This window comes from Schistocerca cancellata, chromosome 6, assembly GCF_023864275.1.
Source record: "Schistocerca cancellata isolate TAMUIC-IGC-003103 chromosome 6, iqSchCanc2.1, whole genome shotgun sequence".
In the NCBI taxonomy this organism is placed as follows: domain Eukaryota; kingdom Metazoa; phylum Arthropoda; class Insecta; order Orthoptera; family Acrididae; genus Schistocerca; species Schistocerca cancellata.
In genome coordinates, this window is record NC_064631.1 from 103,109,559 (window position 1) to 103,132,118 (window position 22,560).

The 22,560-nt window shown below is 41.8% G+C and overlaps 1 protein-coding gene and 1 pseudogene across 1 annotated transcript in view; both read right to left on the reverse strand.

Moving 5' to 3' along the window:
• Positions 1–22,560, reverse strand: part of LOC126088171 (SH2 domain-containing protein 3C) — a 1,167,763-nt gene that overhangs the window by 650,073 nt on the left and 495,130 nt on the right. The window lies entirely within an intron of this gene.
• On the reverse strand, positions 8,304–8,421 carry LOC126089777 (5S ribosomal RNA; annotated as a pseudogene).

Below are 22,560 nucleotides of genomic sequence, written 5' to 3' on the forward strand. Positions count from 1 at the left end.
TTTTTTATTGCCAATAGATATGAAATATTTAGTTTACTAAGTCTACAAAATGGGCCGGCACACAAGTTACTCCTTTCGAAGAGCACCAACTGGGCCATCTCCGAAGGAATCTGCATTAACAGTGGCATATGCCGTAACTCTGCACTAATCGGCTGGAATTTGACCCAACACGTTGGTGTAACGTCTCGTGATTAAAAGCTTTCCTCCACCAGCTGTCCTTCCTTTGCTGGACGTAAACCGGCGATGAAATTTTCTTCCACCAGCAGGATTCTTACTAGCTACCGTGGAATCTTGCGGTACAATAGAAGCGTTAGTTAGCAAACTCGGTTACGAAGGTTGTTGAGTTTGAGAAATTACCCCGCTTTGACAGCTTAACGTCATCACTGGCAACGATATGAAATCTTATTCTTAAGAAAAGAACGCTGTTTGCGGGTTCATTTACAATTTTGATGTTTAATTTTTATTTTAATATTGATTAATCCATAATTGCAGTGGACGTCAGATGATCTTACTTCACAGCACAGAGAGACTGCAATTATTAGTCACAGAATATGTCTTTTTTTTTAGATTACTTCCGCTACAATGTGGACAAGAAAAACAATTACTACTACTAATACTACCACTACTACAGTATCTTTTGGACTAAATGCTAAATGTCGCATGTGCCACGCATGACGTGCTCTGAAACAGCGTTTAGGAGTCACTAATTTGCATAATTTTCAGCTTTCAAGCCGATTTAGCCCTCTGACATGCAATTAACTTTGTCAGCAACACAAGCCACTTCTCTGTCGTTTCATTTTAATTCATATTTTTCGATTATTTTTTTATCATCGAAGTCCGCTGATGAGAATTACGCTTTTTACCGAATTTAATGTGTGTTCAGAAGCAAACAGAATTTAACAACCGATGAAATGTAGGTCATACGGCCAGATTGAGCACAATTTTTTGCACTCACATTTCACCTGCGTACCTGCTGGCTGTTTTGCGAGTGAATCGATAAGAACTGCTGTAGTTGCAACAGCAGCGTACACACCACAGAGGCTGTCTGAGAGCACAATCGATCCATTTCTGTAGACTTGTTTAGGTATTCGCATCTCTATCAGTACAACTGTACCACATATTTATTGCTCAATCTGCTCCTCTATTTCTGAGTGGCTACTGGACAGCTTATCTCTCAAAATATCTGTTTGGCCTTTATACAAAAAACTCCACACGAAGTCTGTTATGAATACGATATTTTCTTTGCCATCACAAAATGTGTGATTGCATGAGCACTAAAACAATATTTGCATGCATGTCTGAAAGAACAGACACAGTTGACGATCCACAGCTGTACGAAATACTTCGCAGTTAGTTCGCCGACTGCGGATGCCTTGACATCAGTTGTGTTGGGTAGAGATCTGTTGCCCAACAATGACACACGAAAATCTGTCCCTCTTTTCTATATCAGTATTTTAATAACTTAGTCGTTTCCTAGCTGTTTCAGTGCTATTCTCTCCCGCACTTTTGAGCACTTATCCCGTGCATCATGTACTGGCCTCCAATGTCCTAAATTTTCCTCAACTCAAGAGATATCGCCGCGACATCAATTCACTAATCTACATTTGTGAAGCACTTTTTAATGATAGTCAGCACGATATTTTGTAGTTTTCTTATTATGGACGTGAATTTGATCTTCATCTGTGCCTTATGACTACACATTTAACGTACCTCCACAACACCATGTAACCAGTAACTGTCAAAAAAGTTGCTTGTAAGTCAGTGATTTGTTCCTGCTCTTGCCTTATACCTATATTTTGATATGTATATGTTAACCATTGTGTTAATCATTGATCCTCCTGAAGAAGACGTTTTTAAAGATATCGAAACTTAGATCAACGGGTTTTCAATAGACCTTGTATTATTGCAACTGATTTGGTTGTTTTTTTTTTTTTCTTTCACCATTTCATACACGAATAGTACATTACAGTTACTGCTTCTAGTCACGTTCAAGATTTTAAAACACGATACAGATTTAAAGTGTAAGTGAATGACATACACAGCAAATTACTTCCACAATATAAAATTCTAGGAGAACTGCAGCTTTTTAAGGTTTTTTTCTTATTGCATATGGCGTTCAGTGGAGTAACTACAAATAATGTTTCCACATCAAAAGAAATGGCACTCTATGGTTAAAGATGCATTCAATTTCTTTATGCATGAATCTGGCAGAGTTTAACAATATAAATGCAGTATTATGACTTTAAATCTACATTTCGTCAGATAAAGCAATGGCTACTTTCTTTTAGATTCTCAATTTTTTTTCTTTTAAAATTATGTCATCTCGTTCGCACACATGACGATTCGTTTATTTTTTAGCGCCAAAACGCATACATATTTTTTCTGTTTCCTCGTTGGCCCCTGTATGCCAAAAGGTGTGAAGGTTTCTCAAAGTTGGTGTTTCTTTGTATCGTTCATAATGACGCTGGAACTGTTGCCTAGTAACACATTTGTCCATATCGTGTACGGGAACCTTATCGTGTGTATTCTGCTTTTAGAGACTTGAATCCCACTTTGTGCAGTATTTTTCCCTTCTGCTGCAATTTGCACACTATCAACCATCAGAACTTTAACAAAATTTCTAACCCTGACACTTTACAGACTTACCAATGGTTATTGAAAGCGTAGTGCATCTGCAAGGTCGAGGTCTTTCTGATGCACGAGATCTTTCTGATGCCCGCGGCTTGCAGACTGTAGGGCAAAGCCTAGAAAGGTCATTTGCTGGACAAGTAATGGGCATGGCGTAATTATGGGTAACTGATGCCCGGGGCAAAATTCGCCTTTGCGCCCCCGCTTTACCTCCCTGTCGACGTCAGCCCTGTTTTTGGTTGAATCCTCCATCCACCTCTCCTCTCATTCCCGCTAGTTAGGCTGCAATTATTTGAGTGCATCAATAACGCAAAAGAGTATTGTAGGAAAAAGTAATTTGAAATCTTGAATAAAAATTAAAACTGACCAAAGTCTTTCTTATGAAGTTTCCACTTGTTGGAAAAATGAACGTACTTTTTTGTAACTGAAAAGCTATCCACATTTCTACTTTCACAAAGTAGTAGCAATGTAAAATGATAACTGAATGTGACTTCGCTGCTGCGAATGCTACAATTAGATTTGCTTTGCCGGCCGGAGTGGCTGAGCGGTTCTAGGCACTACAGTGTGGAACCATGCGACCGCTACGGTCGCAGGTTCGAATCCTGCCTCGGGAATGGATGTGTGTGATGTCCTTAGGTTAGTTAGGTTTAAGTAGTTGTAAGTTCTAGGGGACTGATGACCTCAGATGTTAAGTCCCATAGCGCTCAGAACCATTTTTTTAACATTTGCTTTAACAAAAACAAAATAATAATTATTAAACCTTTGGCCATTTCTCTACTGCCAGAAGTCTGACTTAATTAAAAAAAAAATACTTTTCACGCATTTTCTGCAGCAAGTTGCCCAATTACTATGTCTGGAAAGCGTTTTTCTGTCTCCCCCCCTCATTTCTCTCGTAAGTAGAGCAAGTTTACTGAGGCAGCTTTGTCCTAATGAAGCTCTGAGACATGAAAGTAAAAGCTTAAGTTTGCTGCAGAACGTCTCACAGCACAATTTGAGACAGCAACTATCAGCTTCTCTTATGTTCGGGAAGACACTTTCATCACCGTATTTTCTAATTACCTGCAACAGTTCTTTTGTTCTTCATAATGCGATGGAATTGTAGCTAAAGAGCAACATCCTGTAGTCCAAAAATTCTCCATACAGTTGTTCACGATCCACAGGAAAGTTACAAATTTCGCATTCGGCCTTGAGGTCCTGTACCGTAGCACAGCATGTTTCATTCGGTGAGAAGACCCTTACGTTCATTTCCCCACTTTCTCTCCTACTTTCCCCGTCCTCTATCGTCTTACCTCTTCCAACTTTCTTTTGCCAGTTCTCGCGTTTTTACCGTCCGTCACAAAACGGCAACACACACGCAAATGGCGCCCCGTGGTACTCGCCACTGCTGTATTACCGCAGTGTTGGTAACACGACTACTATTAGACGTCCGCTAGCTGGATAGGTGGTCCCTTGAACTCCTCTGGAAGTTGTCCGTCAGCTGCAGGGAACGACCCGCTCGGCGCCAGAAGAGAAGCACGGGAGCAGACTGGGACGGATGAGAGGGCGCGGCTTCCCGCGCATGCGCACAGCGCTGGTGTGCGCCTCGAGCTGAGATGACGTTTTAATCGCCGCAGTGCGTGCCGCGGCTGCTGCAGCCAGCTGTCACACACAGCGGGACAATCACTGCCCAAGTGCAGCAGCCACGTCTCTCAGCGATCTTAATATTTCATTTCTGTCACTTCATCCCCCACGACACTGTCTCTAGGGACTACCAGTCAGCGATACAACAAAGTACAGGATGCTCTGCTCGCAACTTGACAGAGAACACTTGTTATACGCATTACACTCCAAGTACTATACTAATGCAAGTTACAACATTCTACAGGGTATACAACAAGGGACAAAAAAGAAAATAAAAAGACCGACAACGCTTACAAAGGAAACTCTCCATCGCAGCATTTTATTTTATATCGAACGCTACCAGTTTCGGCAATTCATTTTGCCATCTTCAGGCCTCATACGCTTTTTTCGTGTCAACAAGCTTATCGTATGGTGCCATAAAACTGGAACCGCGAATCCGAATCGTTATGCAACTGATTCGTACGAAAGGGTGACACCGACGTTCGATATAAAATAACCTAAAATATACGGCTGTTACTAAAGTTTATTGAATTGAGAAGTACGTACCAGCCGATGTCCCCTGGCCATAATGGACCGACAGAGACCCTTCAGATTTAGTGGTAAAATAGCCTAGTGGATAGTCCGCCAAAAAACTGTACACATATCAAGCACGAATACAAGACGAAGAGGTACGGAACTGTGAAAAAAGACACAAAACAGAAACGGTAAACGGTCCAAGGTCAAAACGTGCAACATCGAGCGACTTGCAATGAGCACGGCGTAGTGGTTGTGTGTTCGCGGCATTGGAGTGCAAAGTGGAAGATCCGTGTTCAAACTTCCCTGGTGCCCCGTTTCTTTCTTTCTTTCACAAATTTATAAACTTCCCGTGTCTGTTCTCCTTCTGTAGTCTTGCCAATCGTCAAACTATACGTTGGTTTTAGAATAATAGTCCCGTCGCAAGTAAATGTGATGAATAGTGAGAGCAGGTGAAATGCCTCGTAGACCTCTCAAAATGTTCAAATGTGTGTGAAATCTTATGGGACTTGACTGCTAAGGTCATCAGTCCCTAAGCCTACACACTACTTAACCTAAATTATCCTAAGGACAAACACACACACCCATGCCCAAGGGAGGACTCGAACCTCCTCCGGGACCAGCCGCACGGTGCATGACTGCAGCGCCTGAGACCGCTCGGGTAATCCCGTGCGGCATAGAACTCTCACAGAAACGAAAACAACAAATAAACGGATGTGAACTTTGTTACAGCGAAGGAATTCAAGAGTCCAAAGTTCCAAAACGGAACGCAAGAGGCATAACATGCGGTACTTGTGTAGAACAAATAGGAGGTACGTACGTCTGGAAGTCACTTCGTTACACGTTGCTGTGGCAAACGGACGATACACCACGACACAGACACAATACAGCGAACAGAGACATCAATGACCGGACGAACAGTTCATGATTTTGTGGAAATGGGGCATGAGGGAGATTTGAATCCGGATCTCCTCCTTCACATGCCAATACCGTGACCACACAATAATAGATGAAAATCAAAAATTGGACAGAGCACGTAACTGCAGTGTGCAAAAAAGCATGAGCATCCCTTCATGTCCTACAAAAATATAAAAAACTCTTCCCTTTCGATCTGAAAAAGAAATTAGTACAAACGCTTATACTCCCAATCATTGACTACAGCGATATTATCCTACAAGGCCTCTCTCAGGAAAATTCGCGACGTCTAGAACTGGTCACGAATGCCTGCGTCAGATATATCTGTGACGTTCGACCTTTTGATCACATTTCACCAGCATATGCAAAATTGTCCTGGCTGCGTGCAGACAAACGCAGAGATTTCCATACACTCTGTCTCATCTACTGCCTTATAAATGTACACTGTCCCTCATATCTCTCCTCGTCCCTAACGCTCATGTCGGAACAACATGACTGAAGCACACGTTCCCATCATAATAAAATCCTCTCTGTTCCACTGCATCGCTCAGTCACCTTCTCCAAGTCCTTTACAGTAGCGGGAACCCGACTCTGGAATAACCTCCCTCGTTATGTTAGAGAACTTAAAAATATGTCCGGGTACAAAAAACAGTTAATGACGTATCTACTTAAGCAACAGTAATGCCTTCCTCTGTACACGAATGCACTTCACCTCATTACTTTACTCTTTCCCCCTCCTTAAATCTGTCTTCCCCAAAACTCGGTATACTAGTAAACATCTACTTTACACACCGAGATATTAATGTACATCTGCACAAATCTTCATTACTATTGCCAATTTTTCTCGTTATTATTTGAATTTTTTTACTGTTATTATTATTGCTTTTATCATAATCTGTACGTATAGCACCTGTTGTAAAAATACTGCCAGCATTTTCTTTATTAGGTCTTAGTCACTACTCTTTATTCATATTGTCACTAGAGTAACCTAATTTTCTTATTTAAAGTATTGTCATGATGTAACTCTGATGTGTGAAATGCTGCATGTGTGGAACACTGGTCCGATGTAAGAGAGGGCCTGAGGGCCCTAATCTGATCAGGTTAAATAAATTAATAAATAACCACGACGCCATGATTAGTCAAAGTACTCTGATGTTGCTCCCGTTGGACCGTTCGCTGTTTCTCTTTTGCTTCTGTTTTCCACAGTTCAGTACACGTTTTTCCGTTTTCATACTTCAGTCTGAAACATCCTCTTAGAAAAAGTAAGAATGACAATGCTGGTAAACCTCTAACGTTATTTGATTTTCAAACAGCTGAGCAAAGCTGAACGTAGTCAGACATTTCTCTCTTTACTTATTCTGATCAACACTAAACTGACACACAATATTTTTTTTTAGCGCAACGCAATCAGACTCTCAAAAATCCATACAAAAGAATGCCCCTGACTAACAATAATCTATACCTTACATGAATCACTTACCTCACAAAAATCTTTGTTACTCGAACTACTGCAATACAGCGAGCGCCAATACTGCCAGCTAAATGAAAGATTCTAACTACTGAAGGCACTAACTACTGATAGGCATAGTTAGAAAATGAAAGATTTTGAGAATAAACAATGTATTTACCTTAATAGTGTTCATTATATATATATATATATATATATATATATATATATATATATATATCAGTTCATGATATCCAGTCTTACAAATTTCCTTTTTCTGACGGACACACGTCCAGATCGTCCGCTCTCTAAACTCCGCCATCTCTCCCCCCACATCCACCACTGCTGGCGGCTCACCTCCAACTGTGCAACGCTACGCGCTGTTCACATCCAACTGTCCAACACTACAATAGCGAATATTACAACAATGCAAACCAGCCACAGACTGCACACAGCACAGTCAGTGATTTTCATACAGAGCGCTACCTGGCGTTACCAACATAAAAACCTAAACAGCCTACTTACAAATTGTGTTCAATTTTTGACGGCCAATGGGCCATCTTACCATTAAATCTGATGGGGGAGGGGGCGGTACGAAGAGGAGTTTCCCTTGTTAGTATGTTGTGCAGGACGGCACACTGATGGGTTTTCAAGAAGGAAATCATATCCAGAAACGCATGGCTTGGGCCCTGGAGACTGCCAAAGTGTGAGATGGATGTGTGTTCCACATCGCATCAATAAATCCAACATGAGTAGCACATCACGTTGTCAACATACAAACTGACTTCCAACTGCGTACCTCCTGCGTCAATGCAGAGCCTACATCAGCAGTGCTGACCCTCACGCACATGAGTTATTACCAGCGGTTGAGTTTGAAGTATTTCAACCGCTCGGTGGACTCGAGCAATAAGGTCCTCTGCTGACGTTACAGGTGTGCCATATACCATACTCTTCATACTAAAAGAAACTAAACTCCTCCCGCACAGGCCATGAAGGCCCATTGGTACCGACTGGCCGCCGTGTCATCCTCAGCCCACAGGCGTCACTGGATGCGGATATGGAGGGGCAGGTGGTCAGCACACCACTCTCCCGGCCGTATGTCAGTTTCCGAGACCGGAGCCGCTACTTCTCAATCAAGTGGCTCTTCAGTTTGCCTCACAAGGGCTGAGCGCACCCCGCTTGCCAACAGCGCTCGGCAGACTGGATGGTTACCCATCCATGTACAAGCCCAGCCCGACAGCACTTAACTTCGGTGATCTGACGGGAACCGGTGTTACCACTGCGGCAAGGCCGTTGGCACTCTTCATACTACCCCACAGAAAATAGTCGAGAGGTGTTAGATCTGGCGACCGTGTTGTCCTTGGAACTGGTCCACTTTTGCCAATCCATCGACTGAAATACGTGACGTTGAGGTGATTCCGCACACCGAAATCAACGTGTGCTGGAGCTCCGTCGTGCTGCAGCCACAGGTGCATCTTAAATTGCAGTGAGACTACGTCCAATGGGGTACGTAAAACATCTCCAATAAATGTGAAGTAGAGCGGTCCTGTTAGTATGTTTGACAGTAGATATGACCCAATGATATCGTCACCAATTATCCCAGGCCGACACTCTCTTGGTGATTTTAAATCATCTGACGACGCGTATTTTCGTCTGCCCAAACATGCATGTTGTGCATGTTTGATATCCCGTCTCTAGTAAATGTGCATTCAGCTGTGAATAGCATGAGGGTCGGGAATTGTGGCTGTAGTATGCAGTGTCGTAAATACCACTGCACAAACTACTGAGTGATCAAAAAGTCAGTATACATTTGAAAACTGAATAAATCACGGAATAATGTAGATAGAGAGGTACAAATTGACACACATGCTTGGAATGACATGGGGTTTTATTAGAACAGAAAAAAGTTCAAAAACTGTCGGACAGATGGCGGTTCATCTGATCAGAATAGCAATAATTAGCATAACAAAGTAAGACAAAGCAAAGATGATGTTCTTAACAGGAAATGCTCAATATGTCCACCATCATTCCTCAACAATAGCTGTAGTCGAGGAATAATGTTGTGAACAGCACTGTAAATCATGTCCGGAGTTATGGTGAGGCATTGGCGTCGCATGTTGTCTTTCAGCATCCCTAGAGATGTCGGTCGATCACGATACACTTGCGACTTCAGGTAACCCCAAAGCCAATAATCGCACGGACTGAGGTCTGGGGACCTGGGAGGCCAAGTATGACGTATTCATGTTTTACAAGGGAGGGTATTTTTAACTTGCACAATCTTCCCTGTGGCAGAACCAAATGTTGCCAGGTGAGATTTTCAGGAAACATTTGGTACCCTGTTGTTGCAAATTACCTGTCTGCACCATACATGTTACCAGAATGTTTGAAATGTTCACAGAAGTTGAACGTCTTTCCTGAAATACCGAAGAAGATTCCCCTGCAATTGCGCGTCTAAATTTCGCATCAGTCGAGGCCTACGCTATACTCCACAGGCTGCTAATCACCACGACAGTGCTTCACCGTACTTCGATCAGCTGGTTAAAGCATATTTCACAGACATCTTCAGGCAGACAAGTTGGAAGTGAACCCCTGTTCACTCCGCTGACCTCACCATTCCATACTTTTTCGTATGTATGTACGTACGTGCCCTCACACGCGCCACACTGGTAGGAACTGGAGACAGACTTATCAAACGCGTCTTTACAGTGTTTTCTACCACGAGAGCTGAGCATGAAATCGTACAGAGACTGAGACAAAACAGAGTTTGACGTTGTACGATTTGTAACCGATTTGGTGGTCGTCATTTTGCACATACATTGTAAAGTATTATTCCTTCTCAAAGCTGTGGCGGCAACCGATCGCATAGGTGGAATCCTTCGGAAGAATGGTTTCAGAAATTTGTTTAACAGTCAACGCAAGATAAAAGACTTCTCCCGACCTACAATGGACGTTCCTGATCGCCTCCACTCTGCCGGAGTCTATAAAGTGAAGTGTAGTTGTGGCGCAGTACATATCGACGAACTGGAAGGATAATACACTGAAGAGTCAAAGAAACTGGTACACCTGCCTAATATCGTGTAGGGCCCCAGTGAGCACGCAGAAGTCCTGAATCTGTAAGAGGGAGGGGGGATGTCGTCTGAAGAGCACATTGCAAGTCATCCCAGATGTTCATGTCTGGGGTGTTTGGTGGCCAGCGGAAGTGCTTAAACTCAGAAGAGTGTTCGTGGAGTCACCCTGTAGCAATTCCGGTCGTGTGGGGTGCCGCATTATCCTGCTGGAATCTCCCAAGTTCGTCGGAATGCACAATGGACATGAATGGATGCAGGTGATCAGAGAGGATGCTTACGTACGTGTCACCTATCAGAGTCGCTTCAAGGCATAACAGGGGTCCCATATCACTCTAACTGCACACGCCCCACACCATTACAGAGCCTCCACCAGCTTGAACAGTCCTCTGTTGAAATGCTGGGTCCATGGATTCATGAGGCAGTCTCCACACCCGTACATGTCGATCCGCTCGATACAACTTCAAACGAGACTCGTCCGACGAGGCAACATGTTTCCAGTCATCAACAGTCCAATGTCGGTTTTGACGGGACCATGCGAGACGTAAATTTTTGTGTCGTGCAGTCATAAAGGTTACACGAATGCGCCTTCGGCTCCAAAAGCCCATATCGATGACGTTTCGCTGAATGGTTCTCTAGCTGACACTTTTTGATGGTCCAGCACAGAAATCTGCAGCAATTTGCGGAAGGGTTGCACTTCTGTCACGTTCAACGATTCTCCCGCAGGATCCTTTTTAGGCCGCAGCGATGTCGGAGATTTGGCGGTTTACTGGATTCCTGATATCCACGGTACACTCTTGAAATCGTCGTACGGGAAAATCCCCACTTCATCCCCACCTCGGAGAAGCTTTGTCCCATCGCTAGTGCGCCGACTGTAAACACTACGTTCAAACTCACTTCAGACTTGATAGTCTGCCATTGTACGAGGTGCATTCGAGTTCTAAGGCATCCGATTTTTTTTCTAATTAACTACTCGCCCGAAATCGATGAAACTGGCGTTACTTCTCGACGTAATCGCCCAGCAGACGTACGCATTTTTCACAACGCTGACGCCATGATTCCATGGCAGCGGCGAAGGCTTCTTTAGGAGTGTGTTTTGACCACTGAAAAATCGCTGAGGCAATAGCAGCACGGCTGGTGAATGTGCGGCCACGGAGAGTGTCTTTCATTGTTGGAAAAAGCCAAAAGTCACTAGGAGCCAGGTCAGGTGAGTAGGGAGCATGAGGAATCACTTCAAAGTTGTTATAACGAAGAAACTGTTGCGTAACGTTAGCTCGATGTGCGGGTGCGTTGTCTTGGTGAAACAGCACACGTGCAGCCCTTCCCGGACGTTTTTGTTGCAGTGCAGGAAGGAATTTGTTCTTCAAAACATTTTCGTAGGATGCACCTGTTACCGTAGTGCCCTTTGGAACGCAATGGGTAAGGATTACGCCCTCGCTGACCCAGAACATGGACACCATCATTTTTTCAGCACTGGCGGTTACTCGAAATTTTTTTGGTGGCGGTGAATCTGTGTGCTTCCATTGTGTGCTGACTGGCGCATTGTTTCTGGATTGGAAAATGGCATCCACGTCTCATCCATTGTCACAACCGACGAAAAGAAAGTCCCAGTCATGCTGTCATTGCATGTCAACATTGCTTGGCAACATGCCACACGGGCAGCCGTGTGGTCGTCCGTCAGCATTCGTGGCACCCACCTGGAGGACACTTTTCGCATTTTCAGGTCGTCATGCAGGATTGTGTGCACAGAACCCACAGAAATGCTAACTCTTGAGGCGATCTGTTCAACAGTCATTCGGCGATCTCCCAAAACAATTCTCTCCACTTTCTCGATCATTTCGTCAGACCGGCTTGTGCGAGCCCGAGGTTGTTTCAGTTTGTTGTCACACGATGTTCTGCCTTCATTAAACTGTCGCACCCACGAACGCACTTTCTACACATCCATAACTCCATCACCACATGTCTCCTTCAACTGTCGATGAATTTCAATTGGTTTCACACCACGCAAATTCAGAAAACGAATGATTGCACGCTGTTCAAGTAAGGAAAACGTCGCCATTTTAAGTATTTAAAACAGTTCTCATTCTCGCCGCTGGCGGTAAAATTCCATCTGCCGTACGGTACTGCCATCTCTGGGACGTATTGACAATGAACGCGGCCTCATTTTAAAACAATGCGCATGTTTCTATCTCTTTCCAGTCCGGAGCAAAAAAATCGGAGGCCTTAGAACTTGAATGCACCTCGTATCATCAGTAACCGATCTAAGAACGGCGCCAGACACTTGTTGTACTATATAGGCGTTTCCGACCGCAGCGCCGTATTATGCCTGTTTACATATCTCTGTATTTGAATACGCATGCCTGTACCAGCTTCTTTGACGCTTCAATGTAGAAGAAAATGTTAAACAGCATGATCGCCATAGACATTGAAGACAAAGGTAAAATCAGCGGTAGTACAGCAGCAACAAAAATGTGACCAGACTATGTATTTTGAGTGCATTAGCGTGCTAGCCAGAGAAAGTAATATTTATAGAAGGAATGTCTGTGAAGCAGTCGAAATGTACAATGTGCACCGTGTCAGTAGCAATGACGGCTAAGGTTTCCGTCTTCGCGGCTTCCCGCTACAACGGAAGTAAACATCCGATGACTGCGAGCGAGGAAGTTAAACAGCTACCAGGGAACAACCGAAGACGAGCAAATTAAAAAACAACTACCAGGAAACAACCGAAGCGGCACAACAACAACAGTATTTTTGATTCACCCTCTTTGACAGGATCTGCTTTCAGTATTTACTCAACGTCCTCCAATAGCAACGGAAGATTTTTACCCAGTAACTTCACTTCTCCGGGAAACGCTGGAAAAAAAACCTTTCATAAAATGGATAGCAAAACAAGAAAAATTGCGTTTGTTCAACGCAGAACCGCACATAATTATGTATAGCAAACGAGGCCAAGGAATAACTTCAACCAGAAAATGATTGTTACATTATGTTTAACCATTTAGCTACACCGATTTCTTGCAATGTTTCACAGACTTCTTGATTACCCTGTAGTCTGAAGAACCTTACTGGCATTTACAATCAAATAAAAACACTACACCACTATCTCCACAGGAATTTGAGTAAAACGAAGCAGAAAGTGAAACGGCTTTCACGGCGAAGAAAATAATACAAAGACGAACTTTTCCGATATTATGCGGAAATAAATAGGTTTCCCCGTATTCACAAGCTCATTTAAACACATTCTGCAGACCTAGGTTGTAAGTTGCCGTGCTGAGAAAAATACTGCGAATGACGAGGGCACAGTTCGATTTTAGACCGTGCAAATTAGGAAACTGTCAAAGTTTTGTCTTGTAAGAACGTAGTATTCACGGCATTGTTCTTGGAGAATCTGGTAGTCTGTGGCTATTATAGTTCTTAAAAAAGTGCATGACAATTTTACTTCCCGTTTTTTTCGACGAAAGCTTCTCAGGTGATGTACTTCTCTAAATTGCAGTTCCTTGAATATTACGCTAAAGCAGCGTTTTTAAGACTGAGATAAACAAATTATTTATACTTGTTTTATAAATAAACTCGCCTTTCCTTGTTGCAAATGAATTCATTTTTCCCAGACGCGTTACGCCTTTTTATTGCTCTCAGGCATCAGTGGGGTCTATACCGACACCAGTTTGTTATTTTTAGATCATCAAACCGTTCACGTCGCAATTTTTTATGTAAATAAGTAATTACTTACAGTTTTCTGTCTTGTCTCATCTGGTCAGAAGATGGCATTACCACTTTATTACCGACACATAAACATAATTTTATATTCCGAACTTTTTCACACTGTGCACCATGTTCCTCCTTATTTTTTGTGGTGTACTATTATTCTTTTGCCACTCGATATACTCGTAGCTATTTCTTCGGACATTGTGCTTTTAACAACGTAAATATTGTAACTTCATTACGTATTTCCTCCTGTTTGATTTGTTTACCCACATGCTGCCAACCTAACGAACTATATGTTTAAAAGCAATTTCTATTCATGATGTTTATACCGTGTGTGTGTGTGTGTGTGTGTGTGTGTGTGTGTATTTGTGTGTGTATGAGAGAGAGAGAGAGAGAGAGAGAGAGAGAGAGAGAGAGAGAGAACTTAAGAGTGTATATGGTATTTCTTTTTAATGTGTTTGTGTGGGAGGGGGGTGGAGGGGTGAGGAGGGGTAAGGTTGGTGGTTTGAGCTGTAGAGTCCTGGATATGAATGTACCAGCTATAAGCGAGTGGCTAAAAGCTTTGGTGACAGCTGATTTGACTTTCGTTTCAGTGTTCTATGCAGGGCTTCAGGGATAAGTGAGTGTAAAGATGTTCTGTGGTATTATTATTATATTGGGTCGTATTATTATATTAATCCTCTTTGGGAGCGGTATTCTATTATTTTATCTATTAGTGTAAACAATGAATTGTTTGGCATGTGTACTTGATCATTCAACAAGGTTTTCCTTTCTGCTTTGGTTTTCTGCATGTGGTAATTTTCTTGCAGGGTTAGGAGATATTTTTTTATTGTTGATTCTAATTATTTTCACGTCTTCTTCTCTTGTGGTTGGTTTGTTATTACGCTGTTCTGCAAATGTTAAGTGGTTTGTTCCATATTTCCAGGCTCCCATGTTTTCTTTGTATCTGACATCGAATGTTCTACCTGTTTGTCCTATGTATCTGCCTTCACAAGTGTTACAGTGTAGTTGATATATACCTGCTTTCTGTTATATGCCTCTGTTTTTTGTCAGTTTTGGGGTGTATTTTTGTATAGAATTGTCTGTTGTGTATGCTATGTTTATTACCTGTCTTTTGAAAATGTTGGTGATTTTAAGTGTCAGTTGGTGTTCGTATGTCATTGTGTACCATCTTGTGTTTTCTTTAATCTTTTTCTGATTATTCAGTGTAGTTGTTATGGGACGACGTGTGTGTTTGATTCTGTTGCGTTTTTGTCTGTAGTTTGGTGCTTTCTTTTTTTTATTTTACGTTTAATTTTGTTATTTAGCTTTGTGACTATGTTATTATCGTACCCATTGTTTTGTGGTGTCTGCATTATTATGTCCAGTTTTTTCTGGTAGTTTTCTTTGGTTAGTGGCACTGTGTTGAGTCTGTGGAGCGTGTGTCGAAGTGCTGCCTGCTTTTGTCAGTGTGGTTGGTTTGAGGATTGGCGAGTGATAATGTCTGTTGCTATGGGTTTACGGTAAATTTCAAACGTATGCTTATTGTTTTGTTTATTGATTGGTACGAGGGCAGTTCAATAAGTAATGCAACACATTTTTTTCTGAAACAGGGGTTGTTTTATTCAGCATTGAAATACACCAGGTTATTCCCCAATCTTTTAGCTACACAACACTATTTTTCAACGTAATCTCCATTCAATGCTACGGCCTTACGCCACCTTGAAATGAGGGCCTGTATGCCTGCACGGTACCATTCCACTTGTCGATGTCAGAGCCAACGTCGTACTGCGTCAATAACTTCTTCATCATCCGCGTAGTGCCTCCCACGGATTGCGTCCTTCATTGGGCCAAACATATGGAAATCCGACGGTGGGAGATCGGGGCTGTAGGGTGCATGAGGAAGAACAGTCCACTGAAGTTTTGTGAGCTCCTCTCGGGTGCGAAGACTTGTGTGAGGTCTTGCGTTGTCATGAAGAAGGAGAAGTTCGTTCAGATTTTTGTGCCTACGAACACGCTGAAATCGTTTCTTCAATTTCTGAAGAGTAGCACAATACACTTCAGAGTTGATCGTTTGACCATGGGGAAGGACATCGAACAGAATAACCCCTTCAGCGTCCCAGAAGACTGTAACCATGACTTTACCGGCTGAGGGTATGGCTTTAGACTTTTTCTTGGTAGGGGAGTGGGTGTGGCGCCACTCCATTGATTGCCACAACGAGGGACCCAGCGGGAACAAACCTTTGAATATCCCAACTGGTGAACAATTGTGACAGCACTACCAACAGAGATGTCAAGTTGAGCACTGAGTTGTTTGATGGTGATCCGTCGATCATCTCGAACGAGTGTGTTCGCACGCTCCGCCATTGCAGGAGTCACAGCTGTGCAAGGCCGGCCCGCACGCGGGAGATCAGACAGTCTTGCTTGACCTTGCGGCGATGATGACACACGCTTGGCCCAACGACTCACCGTGCTTTTGTCCACTGCCAGATCACCGTAGACATTCTGCAAGCGCCTATGAATATCTGAGATGCCCTGGTTTTCCGTCAAAAGAAACTCGATCACTGCCCGTTGTTTGCAACGCACATCCGTTATAGAAGCCATTTTAACAGCTCCGTACAGCGCTGCCACCTGTCGGAAGTCAATGAAACTAAACGAGACGAAGCGGGAATGTTTGAAAATATTCCACAAGAAATTTCCGGTTTTTTCAACCAAAATTGGCCGAGAAAAAAAATGTGTGCATTACTTATTGAACTGCCCTCGTATATCCAGAAAGTTAATTTGGTAATCCTGTTCTCTTTCAATTGTGAATTTTATATTTTTATGTGCCTTGTTGATGTCAGTATGTAATTTTTCAATTTTTGTTTCTAGTTCATCTATTAAGCAAAGAATATCATCCAGGTACCTGAACCAACATAATATTTTGTATTCTTTTGCTACTTCTTTTGTGAAAATAGTCTTTTCAAAGCTGTTTTCAAAATAATTTGCTAAGGCTCCTGAAACTGGGGATTCCATTGGTAATCCATTTTCTTGTAAATAAAATTCATTATTGAACTGGAAGTAATTTTGTTCTGTTATGAGCTTTATTAATGTATTTCCTTAATCTGTTTATTAGGAAGCTGACTATAAGTTTTCAGATTCTTATTTATGATTTCTATTATTTCTGATACCGGGATGTTGGAATACATGCTTTCTATATAAAATAAGGGGAGTGTTGTGTGTCTAGGATATTTATATCTTTTATTTGTTGTATTAGCTGTGTAGTGTTTGTAATGGTTCTGTATTCTTGTACTTTGAAATTTTCAGTCAGTAAATTTAACATGTATCCTGCAAGCTTGTAATTGGGGGACTTTCTGAAATCCAATATTGGTCTAACAGGAAGATTCGGTTTGTGGATCTTTGGTTGCCTCCGGACGACAGGTGAAGTCAGATTGATCTGTGTAAACTTTCTTTTCTCGGTGTTATCCTGTACGATGTCTACATTTTTCAGAGTGTTTTTGACTCTTGTCTGGAATCTGTTTGTTGGGTCTGATTTGAATTTTTTTTTTTAGTGTGTTGTTCTTTGTGTATCAGTACGCCGTGCTCCCCTTGTCTGCTTTTGAAATGATAAAATTTTCGTTTTGAATTTTTCTCCTAAGTTTTCTGAGTGTTGCAGATTCTGCGTTTTTGTGTAGTTGTGTTTTTATACTGGTTATTATATTATGGATTTCTTTTTTTACTATTTCTCTAGTTATTCCAATGCTGACACTGCTGTTTTCATTCCTATCTTCCCTTGTCGAAACACTTTCTACTTCTTTAATTAGATTTTCCATGTAATCGTCATCTATTTCTGAATTAGCATTGTATTTTAATCCTTTCTCCACCACCTGTCTTTTTTTACTATTTAACTGTGTGTCTGTAAGGTCCATTAATGTTGGGTAGAATTTGTGTGTGTTTTTTTTTCTTGGTTGTGTATAAGTGTATTGTGTTATGACTGGAGTCTTTTGAGTTGGTTGATCTTTCTTCTATGAACTGTTTCCTTTCTTTGTGCAGCAGTTTTTGTGTGCTTTTCGACCTTGTTGACCAGGTGGGCGGAAACTGTGGAAAATGGAAATTTGTGGTAAGTTCCCATCGGACCAAAATGCTGACTTCTTCGGTCCCTACGCTTACACAACACTTAAACTAACTTACGCTAAGGACAACACACACGCCCATGTCCAAGGGAGGACTCGAACCTCCTACGGGGGGAGCCGCGCGAACTGTGGCAAGGCGCCTCATACTGTCATATTGTTAACAGTGTGTGCAAATTTAAAAGGCGAAACGCGTCTGGGAAAAATAAATTAAGTTGCAGCAAAAAAAGGCAGGTTTATTTACAAAACAATTATTTGCGGAGGATGGCCATGCAAACAAACTTTTTAAATTATTTATTATTTCACTGACGCCATCTAGGACCTCGTTATGTCATGCTACATGTGGCAGTAAATCGTGTTGTTTTCTTTTAAGTCAAGATTCCTTCGTTGTTTCTGAATGGGCCTGCGTCTTCTTTTTTGGTTGTCCGTTTCGTTGTAGACCGTTCATCACCATCTTGTTGCGGAAAAGAACACTGTCACAGGCGTATTCGGGCTTCATTTGTATAAGTTACTACTTTGGTATTACAGGCATTGCGATTTTGGGTTTGATCGGAAAAACTTAAGAACTTCTTGGTCAACTTGTTGCCATCCATCCGTTTGGGATAAACGTAAAATGATGCACATATTTTGCGGATCGAATCTGTAATGATTTTTATTGTCTCATAGACTCACTTGTTGGATATTTTTGGTGGATGACATTCTTGTAATTGAATACCATGATTGCCTTAATGACTCGGAGCTCTCTTCTCTCCAGCTCTTCCAGGACGCCTTTATTAGTATTTAGGGATAAGGGGTTTTGCCTGCTGTACGGTTTCATAGTGATGTATCTTGTGTGTTCTGTGAAAGACATTTTATGTTGCAGATGGTTCGCAACGCTTAGTAGGATGTTTTGAGTTTAGGTTTTCTTACCTGAAGTACTTCCTTGTCCAATCCGTTTTTCATAATTATCTCACTCAGAAATTTAAATTTTTCTATTTTTATTTAGTTCTGTTTTTTTAAAATGTTATCTAACAGAAGGTTGTTCGGCGGTTTCCTTTAACAGTTCGGTCCTAATCCTAACAGTTTCAAGGTCGTTTACCAGAACGGCAATACCATCGGCAAATACTGCACAGTCTACCATGATTATTTTTGATTCAGGTTAAATTCTCATCGGACTGTAGTCGGTTTTCATCGATATTGTTTGCCAGTTCGTCATGATTTTTTTTTCAAGAACACAGCTTAAAAGCGTCGAAGACAGCCATCTCCTTGTCTGACACCCGTTTTGTACTCAAAGGAAACTGAGAGATGTCCTACAAACTTTATCTTGGAATTTGTATCCGTCAGAATGGCTCTAATTAATGACAGCAATTTAAGGTAAACTTAGAACTCATTAAGGATGTTTAACAGTACTTCACGGTCTACTGAATCGAAAATTTTTCTTGAAGTCCACAGTGACTGACACGTGCTGTTTAGGCATTCGACTATGGTATCTCCAAAGATGGTTTTGTGGTAATGGATCTGTTCGGCTCTTGAGCGAAGTTTCCTGAAGCCCCCTTGGTATTTTCGTATTTGACGCTCCACTTGGGTTTCTAAAGAAATTAGTATAGTTATATTAATTTTCATATATTATTGTTTTTATTATCTAAACCATAGGCTTCCGTAGCATGTTAAAAGTTTAACTGGAGAGTGAGGGAAAGGAGGAGCAACGAAGTATGAGACCTCCTTTGAATCGAACGCTTTTTCGACGCTTGCTCTACGACATACTAAATTTTGAAGCTAATAATTTTGTTGTCATAGCTGTCTGTATTGAACGCCAGTGTAATATACAGTCCAACTTCAGGATAAAGCATTAAAAACCCGAGCGAAGGTTGGGATCTTTCGATGAGACACGACTAAATCGGAAGGGAAAAAGCAGTCAGCGGGGAATTGTGAATTTTGAACGCCGCGCTATGCGGCGCCGCTAAGTAAGATATAATACCACGAGGGGGGAAGAAATTGCAGCCCGGGAAGCAAGAGACCAGGAATTGCCTCAGCGCGATTTATGAGGGAAACGTGACGTAGCGCGAAAGCGGGAGGAGTTGACGCAGAGGGGCTCCAGAGAGCAGAGGAGGAGAAATGAGAGAACACTGCAAAGCGGGGGACGATTCACCAAAACTGCTGACTTTTGGGAAAACATGAGGCCCGCCGTTCTTGTTTTTGCAGTCAGTCTGTGAGAGAGAGAGGCAGCGAATTGTCCTGTAGCACCATTTCTCTCCAGCCCGGATTCACCGCTTATCGCGAGCGGTCATATTACCATTAGGCTGTCTAAGCATACTTCACGGCCAGACACAAACTTACATATGTCATCAGTCATGGATCTACAAACTGCACTCGCTCATCTATTATGTATTATTCCAGTAGAGGGGGATATTTTAATTGGAAGTTTCTTGCCCTATGTCGGCGTATAAGAGGATAAATACGATATAGCATTGCCTGTATTGCTCACAATGCAATGTTCCTTCGGCCATGCATGCAGTTTCACTGTCGTCATTCCTTTATATACAGCTGACGGATATCCGTATTCGAAACTGCTAACAAATTTCATGTAATAAAAAATTGTTTTTGATTAAAAAAATATAAGGAAAGTTCAAGCTACATACAAAGTAGATATAAGGAAAATACAACAAATAGTGAGCACTGTCGGTTGCAACTCATACTCTATCCAATGTAAAGATGAGTGATACATTTATTAGTGCCAATGGCATTGATTGGTTCAAATGGCTCTGAGCACTATGGGACTCAACATCTTAGGTCATAAGTCCCCTAGAACTTAGAACTACTTAAACCTAACTAACCTAAAGACAGCACACACACCCATGCCCGAGGCAGGATTCGAACCTGCGACCGTAGCAGTCCCGCGGTTCCGGACTGCAGCGCCAGAACCGCTAGACCACCGCGGCCGGCCCAATGGCATTGAGGAACAGCTGAAATCGCTAGAAACAAACAAAGCTCGAAGGCCCAGTGAAATCCCTGTCAGATTGTTCACTAAATTTGTGGATGATTTAGGTCCTCTTTTATCACAATTTACAGTACACCTCTCTAACAAAAAGCTGTGCCCAGTAGTCGGAAGAAAATACAGGTCACATCCGTCTAGAAGAAGAGTAGCAGAAGTGATCTGTGAACTGCTGTCCATTATCTTCCACATCCATCTGACGGTGAATCTTACAACGTATTCTGCGATCAAACGTAATGAGGTGTTTCGAACATACTGACCTTCCTCATGCCCACTAGAATGTTTTCTGAGAACACTGGATACATGAAATGTACTAGAACGATCATTACTAACGAAAGTATAATCATAAAACTAAATTATTGGCCGGACTGAGAATTTCCTGGTAGCATGTTACCTTGAATGGAGACTCATTCGCAGAAGTAAAAGCAGTTTCAGGCACACCTCATGGAAGTATAGTGGGACGCTTGCTGATCATATATAAAACGACCTGGTGGATGGTATAAACACTAACCTCAAACTTTTCGTAAATGCTGTTGTTGTCTGTAATGAAGTACTTTCTGAAAAAACCCTCACTAATATCCAGTCATCCCTTAATAAGATTTCATAGCTTTTGAAAGATTGGAAACTTACTTTAGATATACGGAGAAGTAAAATTGTGCACTTCACAAAACGAGAAAAAAAAACTAGCATTAACGAGTCACAGTTAGAATCATTCAGTTCACACAAATTACCCAAGTGTATGAGACCAGTATCACGTGAGATTAATGGAAGACACTCATGGTATACAGATAGGAATAGCACGATTGATCACAGGTTTATTTTGACAAATGAGATGGCATCGTGCTGACAGACGCCTGAATAATTTTTTAAATAAAAATAAATTTTTACGATACAACGTTTTTATATCCGACTACAAAGTATAAAATAATTTTTCCTAGCTCTGTACAGATTCCTAACCCAATACAGATACTTTTGACAATTTATGAAGTGAAATTTTAATAACTATGAAAATACTTGTAATATTTATAACGAAAAACGTGGGATGCATACAACAAATATTATTTAGGAGGTGTGGTGTGCGTACTGGAAGACCTTCGGTACACACATCATCGATTATTTGACTTGTCGCTCTAACGAAGTAGGTGAGTGTCAGCAATATGTCTCGTGGTCTTATCTTCTGCCGTTAGGTCAGACGATAGAAATGGCACTTGCATGCTTAGAGTAGCAGATTGACGGTGATCAACTTTAAACAGAGCTTTATTAATTTTCACAAACATTTATTAAAATAATAAAAATCATAAAACTTACTTAACTTGATTCTGGATGCTATTTACAATTGACAATCTGAAGTTCCTTTGGTCTTGGTACGTTAATCTTATTCTCACATACCTCTGATACTTGACAAAGTGTCTATACATTTCTCTTCATGGCTATGTACAGGAATATGATAATCTTATTAGGCGCAGCCTGAAACTTGACTATAGACTGGTACAGACAAATGCAGACTAATGCAGACTGATGCAGACAAATGCAGACTGACTAATCGGAGGTCTGTACACTCGTTATAATACCTCGCGCTTTCAAGTATCACTGCGCGAGTGTGATCCG